Source organism: Convolutriloba macropyga, chromosome 1 (genome assembly GCF_964194025.1).
Source record: "Convolutriloba macropyga chromosome 1, txConMacr16.3, whole genome shotgun sequence".
Classification (NCBI taxonomy): domain Eukaryota; kingdom Metazoa; phylum Xenacoelomorpha; order Acoela; family Convolutidae; genus Convolutriloba; species Convolutriloba macropyga.
The window spans coordinates 78067252-78083034 of NC_134468.1; the positions used below are offsets into that span (position 1 = coordinate 78067252).

General features: G+C 34.7%; 1 protein-coding gene across 1 annotated transcript in view; it reads right to left on the bottom strand.

Annotated features, from left to right (window-relative positions):
- Window positions 1-15783, bottom strand: part of LOC142350937 (E3 ubiquitin-protein ligase rnf213-alpha-like) — a 147274-nt gene that overhangs the window by 16945 nt on the left and 114546 nt on the right. The gene's annotated exons all lie outside the window — the stretch shown is intronic.

Here is a 15783-nt window from a genome sequence, read left to right on the forward strand (position 1 = left end):
CAACAATAAAGCAGCGTTCCGATCAGAGACTAATCTAAAGTCCGATGACTCTGATCAGAAACAAGGAGTCCAGCTGAAAGCAAATGTCGGTCCCTTCAAGGGGAAATTTTGATAAACTGAAGACCACGACGTTTCTTGTGGAAAGCTGTCGAAGTTCATCCATTGAGTCAGAAATATGAACCAAGGGGTATGGTAAATAAAACTTTTTTCTCAAGAGTTAGGTTTCGTCTTCATTAGCAATATTTTCAGAATTGGATTTTCCTTAGATGATTTTAATACTGCAAACACCAGTTTTTATGAAATGAATATATCATAGCAAAAATAAGAGCTTTATTCATAATTAAAATTTTTCTCTGATCAGATTATTTTGAGCGCACTTGAGTCTGATCATAGTCTGATTAAGGTCTGGGCATTGGTCTGAAATTGAGTCTGGACCATGGTCTGAAGATGGTCTGATCATAGTCTGTTTATAGTCTGGACAATGGTCTGAATTTGGGTCTGATCATGAGCGCACTATAGTCTGGACAGTGGTCTGGGTTTGGTCTGATCAGAGGACATTTTGGTCTGGAAAGTCTGATCAGAGATCATTTTGGTCTGGAAGGTCTGATCAGAGGTAACTTCGGTCTGGAAAGACTGATCAGAGGTCATTTCAGTCTGCATTGTCTGATCATTGCTCAATTTGGGTCTGGACCTAAACCTGGGATCTATGAAGGTAAACTAATTGTATGTAATGTTTTACTGAAACCTTTAAATAGAAAATAGTCTGCAAAAAACTCATTTTAACGCACCAATATAGTGTTAAAATAGCGGTAACATTATTTTCTTTGGAATAATACTTTCAAAAAATACTTTTAAAAAAACTCTCTAGGGATTTGATTGGACTTCGCGATCAAAGAACCTTCACTTTTGCAGAAACAATGCTAACCAATCGCTAAAGTCTTTTGTTGAAGCCCAAATATTTTTTGTCAATGCAGGTGAAGGTTTCATGCATAAGCGCGCTAATTACTGAGAAAAAAGACCCTGGAATCGACTCATCATCACTTACTTTCGAGGCTAGTGTCCGAAACTTTACAACAACTGTTCTTACGCTCACAAGCATGGGCGTCTGGTTCTCATGTTATTGTGTGTTCTCAAAGCCTTTGTTATCTGGTTAAGTATGCACTGAACAAGTTGAATTGTTTGTCAAGGTGTGTCAAGCTTATAATTTGTACAATTTAAGTTAAGTTGTGTTCTGTCATCCTTTTAACAGTGGATAATAATATGTGAAATTTAAGCTGGGAAACGCCCGAGTTAAGCACTAGAATGATAAAAAACAGATATCAGTTAATGGTGTTTCGGTATTAAAGAGCTAGAAAGTTCCATTGTTTAAGTGGAAAAATTGACACGAGAAGTAGTATCAAAATGGAAGCGGGTCGATCAGAATTCGTTTTTGTTAGTTAAATTAACGCTTATGCACTTGACCTGTATGTGAGGCATCTGCATATTAGTACACCGTACTTGCGAATTTAATGCGTGAGCACTATAGCCAGTGTAAATCCACTATAGCCAGTGTAAATCATTGTTGAAACATAATTTTCCATTAGTTTATATAAGTTTCAGTACTGATTCATGGTGGACGAAGAAGTTTCAGTTGTGCATTATGATCGCTTTTAATCCACTGTCCAGTTTTTCCGAGAATACATTGAAAAATTGGATCGTGCCCTTCATGTGAAAGTTTTGAATAATAATTTTGAAAGCTGGACTGAGAATAACAAAATGATTTTTCCTATGAAACTATAGCAAAATATAGAATTTTTAAGTGGAATTGATTACTGGCGGTGGGCTGAAAATAGACCGATGAGCATTGAACTTATGGCTGACAATAGAAGACAGATAGAAGTGGTAATGTTATTTAACGGGGGGACAAAAAAGTGTTACTGGGAATTTAACGGCTGGGACAAAAAAGTGTTACTGGGAATTAGCATGGGGGGACAAAAAAGTGTTACTGGGAATTTAACGGGGTGGGACAAAAAAGTGTTACTGGGAATTTAACGGGGTGGGACAAAAAAGTGTTACTGGGAATTTGCATGGTGGGGACAAAAAAGTGTTACTGGGAATTTAACGGGCTGGGACAAAAAAGTGTTACTGGGAAACTGACGGGGGGACAAAAAAGTGTTACTGGGAATTTAACGGGGTGGGACAAAAACGTGTTACTGGGAATTTAACGGGGTGGGACAAAAAATTGTTACTGGGAAACTAACGGGGGGGACAAAAAAGTGTTACTGGGAATTTAACGGGGAGGACAAAAAAGTGCTACTGGGAATTTAAGGGGGGTGGACAAAAAAGTGTTGCTGGGAACTTAACGGGGTGGGACTTTTGAGAGTGGTGGAACTGGTAAAATTTTTGCAAAAAAAGTTGGTGCGGTGAATGAGTGAAACTTGTAAAATTTTTCGAAAAATTTTGGATTTTTTTTTAAATTTCTGAAATATTTTTCTAGTCTAATGAGATTAATGAAGGACTGAAAAGCGAAAGTGACTAACCTGATGGAATACTGAGGTAAGGGAAGAAAAAGATAGTATAAATTTGGCAAAAAATTTTGTTCCAATGTAAGAAATTTAATAGTCTTGCGTGTCTGAGACGGCACAAGAGGTATTAATTTTATGGGCTTTATTGCCCATATGTTTGAATTAACAAGTAAGTGCGAAGTAATTAAGTTGTAAGGCTGTTGATTTTCAAGCTTTGAGAGAAGTTACGCAATAGAATTATTAAAAAACAGATATCAGTTAATGGTGTTTCGATATTAGAGAGCTAGAAAGTTCCATTGTTTAAGTGGAAAAATTGACGCGAGAAGTTTTACCAAAATGGAAGCGGGTCGATCAGAATTCGTTTTTGTTAGTAAATTAACGCTTATGCACTTGAACTGTATTTGAGGCATCTGCACATTAGTACACCGTACTTGCAAATTTAAAGCGTGAGCACTATAGCCAGTGTAAATCATTGTTGAAACTTAACTTTCAATTTGTTTATACAAGTTTCAGTACTTATTCATGGTGGACATAGAAATTTCAATTGTGCATTATGATCGCTTTTAATCCACTGTCCAGTTTTTCCGAGAATACATTGTAAAATTGGATCGTGCCCTTCATGTGAAATTTTTGAATAATAATTTTGAAAACTAGACTGAGAACAACAAAATGATTTTTCGTATGAAACTATAGCAAAATATAGAATTTTTCGAACTGAAAATAGCGCATGAGAATGAATGAGGGACAAAATATTGTGAAAATTGACTGAAAAATTGAAGGAATTGGAAATTAATGGCGGGGGGGGGGGGGACAAAAAAGTGTTACTGGGAATTTAACGGGGTGGGACAAAAAAGTGTTACTGGGAATTTAACGGGGGTGGACAAAAAAGTGTTGCTGGGAACTTAACGGGTTAGGACTTTTGAGAGTGGTGGAACTGGTAAAATTTTTGCAAATAAAGTTGGTGCGGTGAATGAGTGAAACTTGTAAAATTTTTCGAAAAATTTTCGATTTTTTTTTAAATTTCTGAAATATTTTTCTAGTCTAATGAGACTAATGAAGGACTGAAAAGCGAAAGTGACTAAGCTGATGGAATACTGAGGTAAGGGAAGAAAAAGAAAGTTTAAATTTGGCAAAAATTTTTGTTCCAATTTAAGAAATTTAATAGTTTTGCGTGTCTGAGACCGCACAAGAGGTATTACTTTTATGGGCTTTTTTGCCCCGTACACCGTACTTGCAAATTCAAAGCGTGAGCACTATAGCCAGTGTAAATCGTTGTTGAAACATAACTTTCAATTAGTTTATACAAGTTTCAGTACTTATTCATGGTGGACGAAGAAATTTCAATTGTGCATTATGATCGCTTCTAATCCATTGTCCAGTTTTTCCGAGAATACAATGAAAAATTGGATCCTGCCCTTCATGTGAAATTTTTGAATAATAATTTTGAAAACTAGACTGAGAACAACAAAATGATTTTTCGTATGAAACTATTGCAAAATATAGAATTTTTCGAACTGAAAATAGCGCATGAGAATGAATGAGGGACAAAATATCGTGAAAATTGACTAAAAAATTGAAGGAATTGGGGTTTAAAACTTGTCTGAAAAATGGTTTAAAAAATGATTATATCGCTTCATTGACAATAGTTTGAGTGATGCGCTTAAGGTGTATTTTTGAAGCCATTTTGCGTCAAAAACAGACAAAATTTTTTTAAAAAAAGTGCAAAAACCTCTGTTTTTTTGGTAGTAAAAAGTTTAAAAAAATGTTTTACGCCCCCAATAAGCATTTTTATACAAATTAAAAACTGTTAAAATATGGTAGGAGAAATACTGTTGAGGACTCGGGTTTATATTAAATATTTTTAAGTGATAACTTGTACCTAGACTTTTTGTATTTTTTGATGAAAAAAGGCCAAAAATGTGCAAAAATTGTTAATTTTTGAGGTAAGAAAATAGAATAAAATGTTCTATAATAGTTATAAGGGAGTGGGCAACAAAGCTTTACAATGTGAATATTTGCTCGAACAATTAATAGAGAGTAATTGGGTGTTGTTTGCATGATATTTTTTGTTAAATTTTTGTATTTTTTCCGAGTTTTTTGGCAGAAAAGTGAAGAAAATGGTGTTTCCTGGGCAAAGAATGTTGAATAAAGGGATGTTTCTTAGTTGAAACGCAATTTGCAATGAAATTGTGTCATTTAACAGCTTGGCGAAACAAATAATAGTGATTAAATTGGTGCTGAATATATGTTTTTTAATAGTTTTTACATTTTTTAGTTAAAACAATCACTGTTTTGGGAATCAAATGTTATAAAAGAACAGTCGACTAAAATAGCTGACATCCAATTGTACAGTATTCAGTGTACAAGGTCATTTTGAATGTTTGTGCTGAAATTGTGGATAAAAAATTGTGAGAGATTAAGAACAAAAAAAGGCCAAATTTTGACAATTTTGCAGGCGAGTAACCCATTTATGTTTCTATGAAAACTTCTTCTTTGAAGTGTTCATGTATGACTTCACTACATGGTAGACAAAACTTGGGTGTGGCAATCATAAATCTAGGCTGAGTTTGAGTTTGAATTCTGTTTTTAGCATATCTGTGCAATCGAACATGTAAAGCCAAAGTGAGGAAAAGTGCTCTTAAATAGTTTTATTGGTATTGCATTTTCTATATGATTCATTTCAAAGCAAACCGCATTTCCTAAACTCCTCCTACAACGTGTTGATACCATTTAGAGTGTAATTCTTGTCCACAACGGAAACAAAGTTTTGACTGTAAAATTTTCCTTTTAACATAATTGTGACCTTTAGCACAAAGAATATGAGGTACTTTTTTTGCTAGAGTTTGTTACTTGAAATATGCTGAATGATCTGCCAATTCAATTATAAAATAGTCTAAACTTATAAAGTCAGCTTCACAAAAGAATGTCACACACACTAAACAAACAATATTAACGAAGGAATAAGTTTGATTTAGTTTTCATAATTGAGATCGATTCTTCGTTTGTTTGGTGCAAAACACTTGCTCACGGTTGGAGTCGCAAAGCTTCCACAGCTCGAAATATCATCGTGTTTGTTTTCAGGTGTACAGGCAATTGTATCATTAACCATGGCAGGTGTTGTTGGTTCGCTAAAAGATTCTGGGCTCTCAATATCTGGTTTAATTTCCCAAAAGCTTTCAACTAGTTCAAGATCTCTCAAGTAGGTTTCTTGATTTTCATACAGCGGGATTTTTTCCACGTCATAATCGTAAAAAAAATTGTACTCCATCGTCCGATGTGTCTGGGTCAAATACAAACTCTCTGACATAAGACGTTACAAAAATCCAGCAAGTATTGAGCTCCTTTCATAAGGCCTTTCTCAAATCGAAATGACTGAATAAAATCTAAAATCACAATTGGCACAGCCATGTGATTTACTGTAACCCACTCATCTAACTCATAATCTTGCTGTACAATAATAACAGTCCGCTTTCTGTAAGTCTCATAAGCAATTGTTCGGCTGTCAGGAGGTGATTCCGCCTTTAGAATGATGGCTAGAGGAGACATTAGAATTAATTTCTTTGGTTATGGTAGAAGTTTGGAAATCAAATTGAAAAGGAATCTGTTGACAAAATCCAGGAAAAGTTCTGCTAACTAAAATTTGGAATTGAAAAAATGAAAGTTGAAGCGAAAATTAGGAAATCAAGAGTTCAGGTATAATTTTAAATCATTTCCTTCTAATTCAGGTATAATTTCTAAATCATTTCAGGTATGTTCAATCATTTCCTTCCGTTTTTGTTGTGAAAGGTTACTCAAGTTGCTTTTACACACAAGTTCAATACACTAAAATCCTTGTATTTTATTCGAACATCAGTATACTATTCGGTTTAACCTTTCTAATCTTTCCCTGTTAGCTATGTACCATGTACACACCCAATTTTATTACTTTCTTATCTAGAGCAATTAATGTGTGCAGTATGTTGTTCAAACACCAAACAGCGTTGATATGAGGAATGCTATGTAGATCAAAACATATATAAGGCTTTAGGGTCTGTTAACGTCTGGGTTTCACCATTTGTTCTCGCAATAGTGTTTTGTTACACTCGCGGGTTTATTATTCTTCGGAAAAAAACTTGATCTAGGCTGAGTTTGAGTTTGAATTCTATTTTTAGCGTATCTGTGCAATCGACCATGTAAAGCCAAAGTGAGGAAAAGTGCTCTTAAATAGTTTTATTGATATTGCATTTTCTATATGATTCCTTTCAAAGCAAACCGCATTTCCTAAACTCCTCCTACAACGTGTTGATACCATTTAGAATGTAATTCTTGTCCACAACGGAAACAAAGTTTTGACTGTAAAATTTTCCTTTTAAGATAATAGTGACCTTTAGCACAAAGAATATGAGGTACTTTTTTTGCTAGAGTTTGTTACTTGAAATATGCTGAATGATCTGCCAATTCAATTATAAAATAGTCTAAACTTATAAAGTCAGCTTCACAAAAGAATGTCACACACACTAAACAAACAATATTAACGAAGGAATAAGTTTGATTTAGTTTTCATAATTGAGATCGATTCTTCGTTTGTTTGGTGCAAAACACTTGCTCACGGTTGGAGTCGCAAAGCTTCCACAGCTCGAAATATCATCGTGTTTGTTTTCAGGTGTACAGGCAATTGTATCATTAACCATGGCAGGTGTTGTTGGTTCGCTAAAAGATTCTGGGCTCTCAATATCTGGTTTAATTTCCCAAAAGCTTTCAACTAGTTCAAGATCTCTCAAGTAGGTTTCTTGATTTTCATACAGCGGGATTTTTTCCACGTCATAATCGTAAAAAAAAATTGTACTCCATCGTCCGATGTGTCTGGGTCAAATACAAACTCTCTGACATAAGACGTTACAAAAATCCAGCAAGTATTGAGCTCCTTTCATAAGGCCTTTCTCAAATCGAAATGACTGAATAAAATCTAAAATCACAATTGGCACAGCCATGTGATTTACTGTAACCCACTCATCTAACTCATAATCTTGCTGTACAATAATAACAGTCCGCTTTCTGTAAGTCTCATAAGCAATTGTTCGGCTGTCAGGAGGTGATTCCGCCTTTAGAATGATGGCTAGAGGAGACATTAGAATTAATTTCTTTGGTTATGGTAGAAGTTTGGAAATCAAATTGAAAAGGAATCTGTTGACAAAATCCAGGAAAAGTTCTGCTAACTAAAATTTGGAATTGAAAAAATGAAAGTTGAAGCGAAAATTAGGAAGTCAAGAGTTCAGGTATAATTTTAAATCATTTCCTTCTAATTCAGGTATAATTTCTAAATCATTTCAGGTATGTTCAATCATTTCCTTCCGTTTTTGTTGTGAAAGGTTACTCAAGTTGCTTTTACACACAAGTTCAATACACTAAAATCCTTGTATTTTATTCGAACATCGGTATACTATTCGGTTTAACCTTTCTAATCTTTCCCTGTTAGCTATGTACCATGTACACACCCAATTTTATTACTTTCTTATCTAGAGCAATTAATGTGTGCAGTATGTTGTTCAAACACCAAACAGCGTTGATATGAGGAATGCTATGTAGATCAAAAGATATATAAGGCTTTAGGGTCTGTTAACGTCTGGGTTTCACCATTTGTTCTCGCAATAGTGTTTTGTTACACTCGCGGGTTTATTATTCTTCGGAAAAAAACTTGATCTAGGCTGAGTTTGAGTTTGAATTCTATTTTTAGCGTATCTGTGCAATCGACCATGTAAAGCCAAAGTGAGGAAAAGTGCTCTTAAATAGTTTTATTGGTATTGCATTTTCTATATGATTCATTTCAAAGCAAACCGCATTTCCTAAACTCCTCCTACAACGTGTTGATACCATTTAGAGTGTAGTTCTTGTCCACAACGGAAACAAAGTTTTGACTGTAAAATTTTCCTTTTAAGATAATAGTGACCTTTAGCACAAAGAATATGAGGTACTTTTTTTGCTAGAGTTTGTTACTTGAAAAATGCTGAATGATCTGCCAATTCAATTATAAAATAGTCAAAACTTATAAAGTCAGCTTCACAAAAGAATGTCACACACACTAAACAAACAATATTAACAAAGGAATAAGTTTGATTTAGTTTTCATAATTGAGATCGATTCTTCGTTTCTTTGGTGCAAAGCACCTGCTCACGGTTGGAGTCGCAAAGCTTCCACAGCTCGAAATATCATCGTGTTTGTTTTCAGGTGTACAGGCAATTGTATCATTAACCATGGCAGGTGTTGTTGGTTCGCTAAAAGATTCTGGGCTCTCAATATCTGGTTTAATTTCCCAAAAGCTTTCAACTAGTACAAGATCTCTCAAGTAGGTTTCTTGATTTTCATACAGCGGGATTTTTTCCACGTCATAATCGTAAAAAAAATTGTACTCCATCGTCCGATGTGTCTGGGTCAAATACAAACTCTCTGACATAAGACGTTACAAAAATCCAGCAAGTATTGAGCTCCTTTCATAAGGCCTTTCTCAAATCGAAATGACTGAATAAAATCTAAAATCACAATTGGCACAGCCATGTGATTTACTGTAACCCACTCATCTAACTCATAATCTTGCTGTACAATAATAACAGTCCGCTTTCTGTAAGTCTCATAAGCAATTGTTCGGCTGTCAGGAGGTGATTCCGCCTTTAGAATGATGGCTAGAGGAGACATTAGAATTAATTTCTTTGGTTATGGTAGAAGTTTGGAAATCAAATTCAAAAGGAATCTGTTGACAAAATCCAGGAAAAGTTCTGCTAACTAAAATTTGGAATTGAAAAAATGAAAGTTGAAGCGAAAATTAGGAAATCAAGAGTTCAGGTATAATTTTAAATCATTTCCTTCTAATTCAGGTATAATTTCTAAATCATTTCAGGTCTGTTCAATCATTTCCTTCCGTTTTTGTTGTGAAAGGTTACTCAAGTTGCTTTTACACACAAGTTCAATACACTAAAATCCTTGTATTTTATTCGAACATCAGTATACTATTCGGTTTAACCTTTCTAATCTTTCCCTGTTAGCTATGTACCATGTACACACCCAATTTTATTACTTTCTTATCTAGAGCAATTAATGTGTGCAGTATGTTGTTCAAACACCAAACAGCGTTGATATGAGGAATGCTATGTAGACCAAAAGATATATAAGGCTTTAGGGTCTGTTAACGTCTGGGTTTCACCATTTGTTCTCGCGGGTTTATTATTCTTCGGAAAAAAACTTGATCTAGGCTGAGTTTGAGTTTGAATTCTATTTTTAGCGTATCTGTGCAATCGACCATGTAATGCCAAAGTGAGGAAAAAAGCTCTTAAATAGTTTTTTTGGAATTGCTTTTTCTTTACGATCCAATTCAAAGCAAACCGCATTTCCTAAATTCCTCTTAAAACGTGTTGATACCATTTAGAGTGTTATTTTTGTCCGCAACGGAAACAAAGTTATGACTGTAAAATTTTTCTTTCAAGATAATAGTGACTTTTACCACGAATAATATGAAGTACTTTTTGCTAGAGTTTGTTACTTGAAATAAGCTGAATTATCTGACAATTCAATTATAAAATAGTCAAAACTGCCACTTCTACTGCTCGAAACATAAAATAGTCAAAACTGCCACTTCCAATGCATAAAATAGTCAAAACTGCCACTTCAAAACTGCCACATAAAATAGTCAAAACTGCCACATGAAATAGTCAAAACTGCCACATAAAATAGTCAAACTGCCACTTCCACTGCTCGAAACATCATCTTGTTTGTTTTCAGGTGAACAGGCAGTTGTATAATGAACCATGGCAGGTGTTGGTGGTTCTCGCAATAGTGTTTTGTCACACTCGCGGGTTTATTAATCTTCGGAGCAAAACTTGAACTCACTGCTTTTACGCTAACTGTTGTGACTTTATACTATTCGAGCGCATTTAACGCTTTCTTATCAGTGGTAATAAACAATATAACGTATTGCTAACAGTATGTGTGTACATTTTGTGTGTGTGTGGTTACTAGTTTATTGTATAGACTATTTATGAGAATATATACAAACTAAGACCAGCGTATGCTAGGAACATTCTGTTATTGCTTTCTTATCGTGAAACAGTTTTAAAGGAATTTGCTTTTGTATGATCAAGGTTAAGTATGTGCTTAATAAATCAAATCCCATTTAGTCTGTTGGTAATAAATAGCTTTACCAAAGCAATGATCAATACTCCAGTTTTTTGTATTTCCAATCATTTTAATGCGCAGCCAGGCTAGCGAAAAGAAGGTATAAGTCCTGAAAAACTAATTGTATGCAGAAACTGTTTGAACAAAACCTACGAAAATTAGTTATCGATTTCATCAATATACCCAAACAACCGTGTAACCTTAAATTTTTTTCTGGCTACAAGTGAATATTTTAGTGAAATTGAAGGGTTTGATTTTGATATAGCGCTAAAATTGAGGCCCTACGGTTGTATCATCGGCATAGATTATTCTTCAGTAGATAAATACTTGAAATGCTTCATATGCTTACATGGAAAAGCAGCAACTGTTTTAGCGGTCAATTGTCGGGAATATTGTTTTGCTTATATATAAAGGTTTTTCATCCGTCAATTTATCTTTTATTGGAATGCTAGACAACAGAATGCTAAACAGTTGTGTTAGACGTTGAAGGGTTTCGTCACAGAAAAGTAAATTTTATTGATAGAGAATTCGGTATTTGTACCGAGGACTATCTTGACTGCGTGTCATTTTTACCTTCTATAAAATATAGTGAGTTAACAGCTCAACAAAAGCAATCTTTCAGTTGGTTGACTAGAAATTTGCACGGCATTGATTGGGACACAGGACACTATCCATATATTTATCTTACACCGATAGCTCAAAGCGTTCGCTTGAGGAATCCGGGTGCAATATTCTACTAATTTTTGTCAGATTTGCTTGAGTGCTATATCATTGATCTGAATTCACTCGCGTGTCCTTCGATATCTGTGAACTATTTCATACAAAACTGTCAAAATCATTCAAAAGGCAAAATCATTTTCAACAAACATTGTGCAGAAGAAAAAGCCATATTCTATTTCAACTGGTTAACAAATGAGATAGGAATTGGCGAAAAAGGAAGCACCCTTGTCACCGAGTTCATAAATTTGCACCTTGATTACGGGGGACGGGAATCTGAGTCTTTCAATTTCCAAAGACGAAACCATAAAAACCGGAAACCAGTTTCTACAGAGAAAAGTTAAATTGTTGCTGACTGAGGACGATGTTCGCTTTTTACTCATTTATTATTTTATATTGAATCTTTTCTTCAGTGGAGAACGCTAAATTTCAAAAACTCAACCTAGAGTCTGTACTCTGAGAGTCTTACTGCTGTCGATGCACCCGGTTGGTGAAGAAATTGACAAGAACGATCCCTGCCACTCGTTCCCTGCCAACCCTTGACAATCACTGCCAAAAGAGATTCAACAGTTGATGAAGGAAGAAAGAGTGCACAAAGCTGTTCATTATGACAAATCTGAGCGACTCACTGAGTGCTTTATGATCCATATGAAAGACTTTCTAACTTTTATTTTAAAAAAAAATTATATTGTCTCGAGACAGAGAGAGTAACAGTTGATCAAGCAGACGCTGTTGTAGAAGAAAGTTTTTTGAAAAAGAAAAAAGCAGCAAATCTTCATGGAAATTTTGTGATCAAACAACGTTGCCACGGTCAGAAATTGTATGTTTCGTTCTAATATTTGTTATATTACTGCTAATATCACTTAAATTAACCGTTTTAAAACCAAATTGTGAAGAAACATCAGTTAGGATATCAATATTGTCAAATTTAGTTGGATACAATTTACCAAATCCAAGACTATGAATAAGATTTTATCTACAAAAGATAGGGTCTTCATGGCCGTTTTAGGGCCTTCAAGTTGTTGCAAAACAAAAATAATTTTCAAATTGTTAACAACATTATATTTCTATACAGAGAAATGCAACAGATATACATGAAAAAGGAGAAACACTTGGTGTTACGTTTAAAAAGTACGCCAATTTAGAATTTTTGAACAGCCCTGCAAACTGTCTTCTGATAATAGACGACTCATGTGAAGAAATTTACAATGACAAAGAACTTCCTAAATTGGCTACTGCAGGGCGTCACAAAAACATCGATGTTATTTATATAAAGCACAACATTTATCAACAGAGCAAGTGGTCTCGTACAATAGATTTGAACACAACACACATCATTTTGTTCAAATCAGCTCGCGATATTCAACAAGTCGGATTTTTAGGCAAACAGTTGAACCTCGTTAAATTTTTAAAGCAATGCTATCAATTGGCAACGAAAGAACCGTTTGGGCATTTGCTTATCGATCTTGATCCAACAAATTCCGTTTGTTTACGATACTGTTCAAATATTTTGAGCCGGGTCCTTCAGTTTTCTATCTTCCATCTGATAAAGCAGAAACAACTCCCCTAAACATTGAAAGAGAAAAATTTATCTATACTGAAGCAAATGAAGCATTTGCAGCCAAAACAGGTAAGGAAAAATTTGCGTAGTTATGACAGTGATAATATACTGGTTTTGTGTGAATGTCTTCACAATGTTTTACTGGGCCATGCTATTGTGAAAGTAAGGGACTTAGAAAATTACAGACCCATATTTGTAGGCGTTCTCAGGAAAAATTCATCTTCGGATAAACGACGAGCACTTTTACTAACAAAAACCATTTTCGAACTGATTCAACTCATTATTAAATTTTGGTTCAATCATTTGAGTTAAGCAATGTCAATTGCTGAAGAGTTTATATTGATTCCCAAAAATCTGTTTATGAAGGAGCAAACACATTCCTCACAAATTCTAGATGATCCTGGATTTCAGCCTACAGGTGCTCAATTTTCGTTTTTGAACCGTATGCGACCAAATGAAAACACTGACAAAGAGAACCAAGAAATTTTGGACACAAGGGAAGTAACTGATCCTACTGAGTTGTCAAAATTACATGCGGACAATATTCCTCAAAATCTCAAAACGCTAGTGCCAGCAAAATATACCAGGACGGAAAAAATAGTTAACCTCATCACAGAATCAAAAACAAGTTGTTATAGACGAAAATGAAAATTTCCGTGATGAGGGAACAGCGACATGAATAAATGGGAACATTTATTCCTGTCACTGTTCCGTCAACGGTGAAATTTTCAATTTCGTCTATTACAACTTTTTTTATTCTTTAATGAGGTTAACTATTTTCTCCGTCCTGGTATATTTTGCTGGTACTAGCATGTTGAGATTTTAACGAATTTTGTCCGCATGTAATTTTGACAACTCAGTAGGATCAGTTGCTTCCCTTGTGTTCAAAATTTTTTGGTTCTCTTTGTCAGTGTTTTCGTTTGGTCGCATACGGCTCAAAAACGAAAATTGAGCCCCTGTATGCTGAACTCCGGGATCATCTAGAATTTGTGAGGAATGTGTTTGCTCCTTCATAAACAGATTTTTGGGAATCAATATAAACTCTTCAGCAATTGACATTGCTTAACTCAAATGATTGAAACAAAATTTAATAATGAGTTGAATCAGTTCGAAACTGGTTTTTGTTAGTAAAAGTGCTCGTCGTTTATCCGATGATGAATTTTTCCTGAGAACGCCTACAAATATGGGTCTGTAATTTTCTAAGTCCCTTACTTTCACAATAGCATGGCCCAGTAAAACATTGTGAAGACATTCACACAAAACCAGTATAACATCACTGTCACAACTAGGCAAATTTTTCCTTAACTGTTTTGGCTGCAAATGCTTCATTTGCTTCAGTATAGATAAATTTTTCTCTTTCAATGTTTAGGGGAGTTGTTTCTGCTTTATCAGATGGAAGATAGAAAACTGAAGGACCCGGCTCAAAATATTTGAACAGTATCGTAAACAAACGGAATTTTTTGGATCAAGATCGATAAGCAAATGCCTAAACGGTTCTTTCGTTGCCAATTGATAGCAGTGTTATAAAAATTTAACAAGGTTCAACTGTTTGTCTAAAAATCCGACTTGTTGAATATCGCGAGCTGATTTGAACAAAATGATGTGTGTTGTGTTCAAATCTATTGTACGAGACCACTTGCTCTGTTGATAAATGTTGTGCTTTATATAAATAACATCGATGTTTTGTGACGCCCTGCAGTAGCCAATTTGAGAAGTTCTTTGTCATTGTAAATTTTTTCGCATGAGTCGTCTATTATCAGAAGACACATTGCAAGTTTGTTCAAAAATTCTAAAGTGGCGTACTTTTTAAACGTAACACCAAGGGTTTTCTCCATTTTGATGTATATCTGTTGCATTTCTTTGTATGAAAATATGATTTTGTTAAATTTTCGGTAAAATGTGTTTCCACTCAGCAATTTGAAAATTAACTCTGTTTTGCCACAACCTGAAGGCCCTACAACGGCCATGAAGACCATTAACGGCCACAACCTGAAGGCCCTACAACGGCCATGAAAAGGGTTAATTTAACAATGCAAAGTGATATTAGCGGTAATATAACAAACATTCGAACAAAAAATACAACTTCTGACCGTGGCAACGTTGTCTGATTACAAAATTTCCATAAAGATTTGCTGCTACTTTTTTTTTCAAAAAAACTTTCTTTTACAACAGCGTCAACTTGATCAACTGTTATTCCCTCCGTCTCGAGACAAAATAAATTGTTTTAAAAAATGTATTGAGAAAAAGTCTTTCTACATAAAACAATTCATAGCAATTGAACTCAGTTAGAAAGTTTTTCTTAGAGCACTCAAGCAAATCTGACAAAATTTAGTAGATTATTGCACCCGGATTCCTCAAGCGAACGGTTTGAACTATTTGTGTAAGATAAATATAGGGATAGTGTCCTGTGTCCCAATCAATGCCGTGCAAATTTCTAGTCAACCAACTGAAAGATTGCTTTTGTTGAGTTGTTAACTCACTATATTTTGTAGAAGGTAAAAATGACACGCAGTCAAGATAGTCCTCGGTACAAATACCGAAATCTCTAACAATAAAAATTACTTTTCTGTGACGAAACCCTTCAACGTCTAACACAGCTGTTTAGCATTCTGTTGTATAGCATTCCAATAAAAGAAAAATTGACGGAAGAAAAACCTTTATATATAAGCAAAACAATATTCCCGACAATTGACCGCTAAAACAGTTGTTGCCTTTCCATGTAAGCATATGAAGCATTCCAAGCATTTGGTGTAAAATAGCGTGCAATCGTAATACTTTTGAGATTTTCAAGTATTTATCTACTGAAGAATTATCTATGCCGATAATACCACCGTAGGGCCTCTATTTTAGCGCTATATC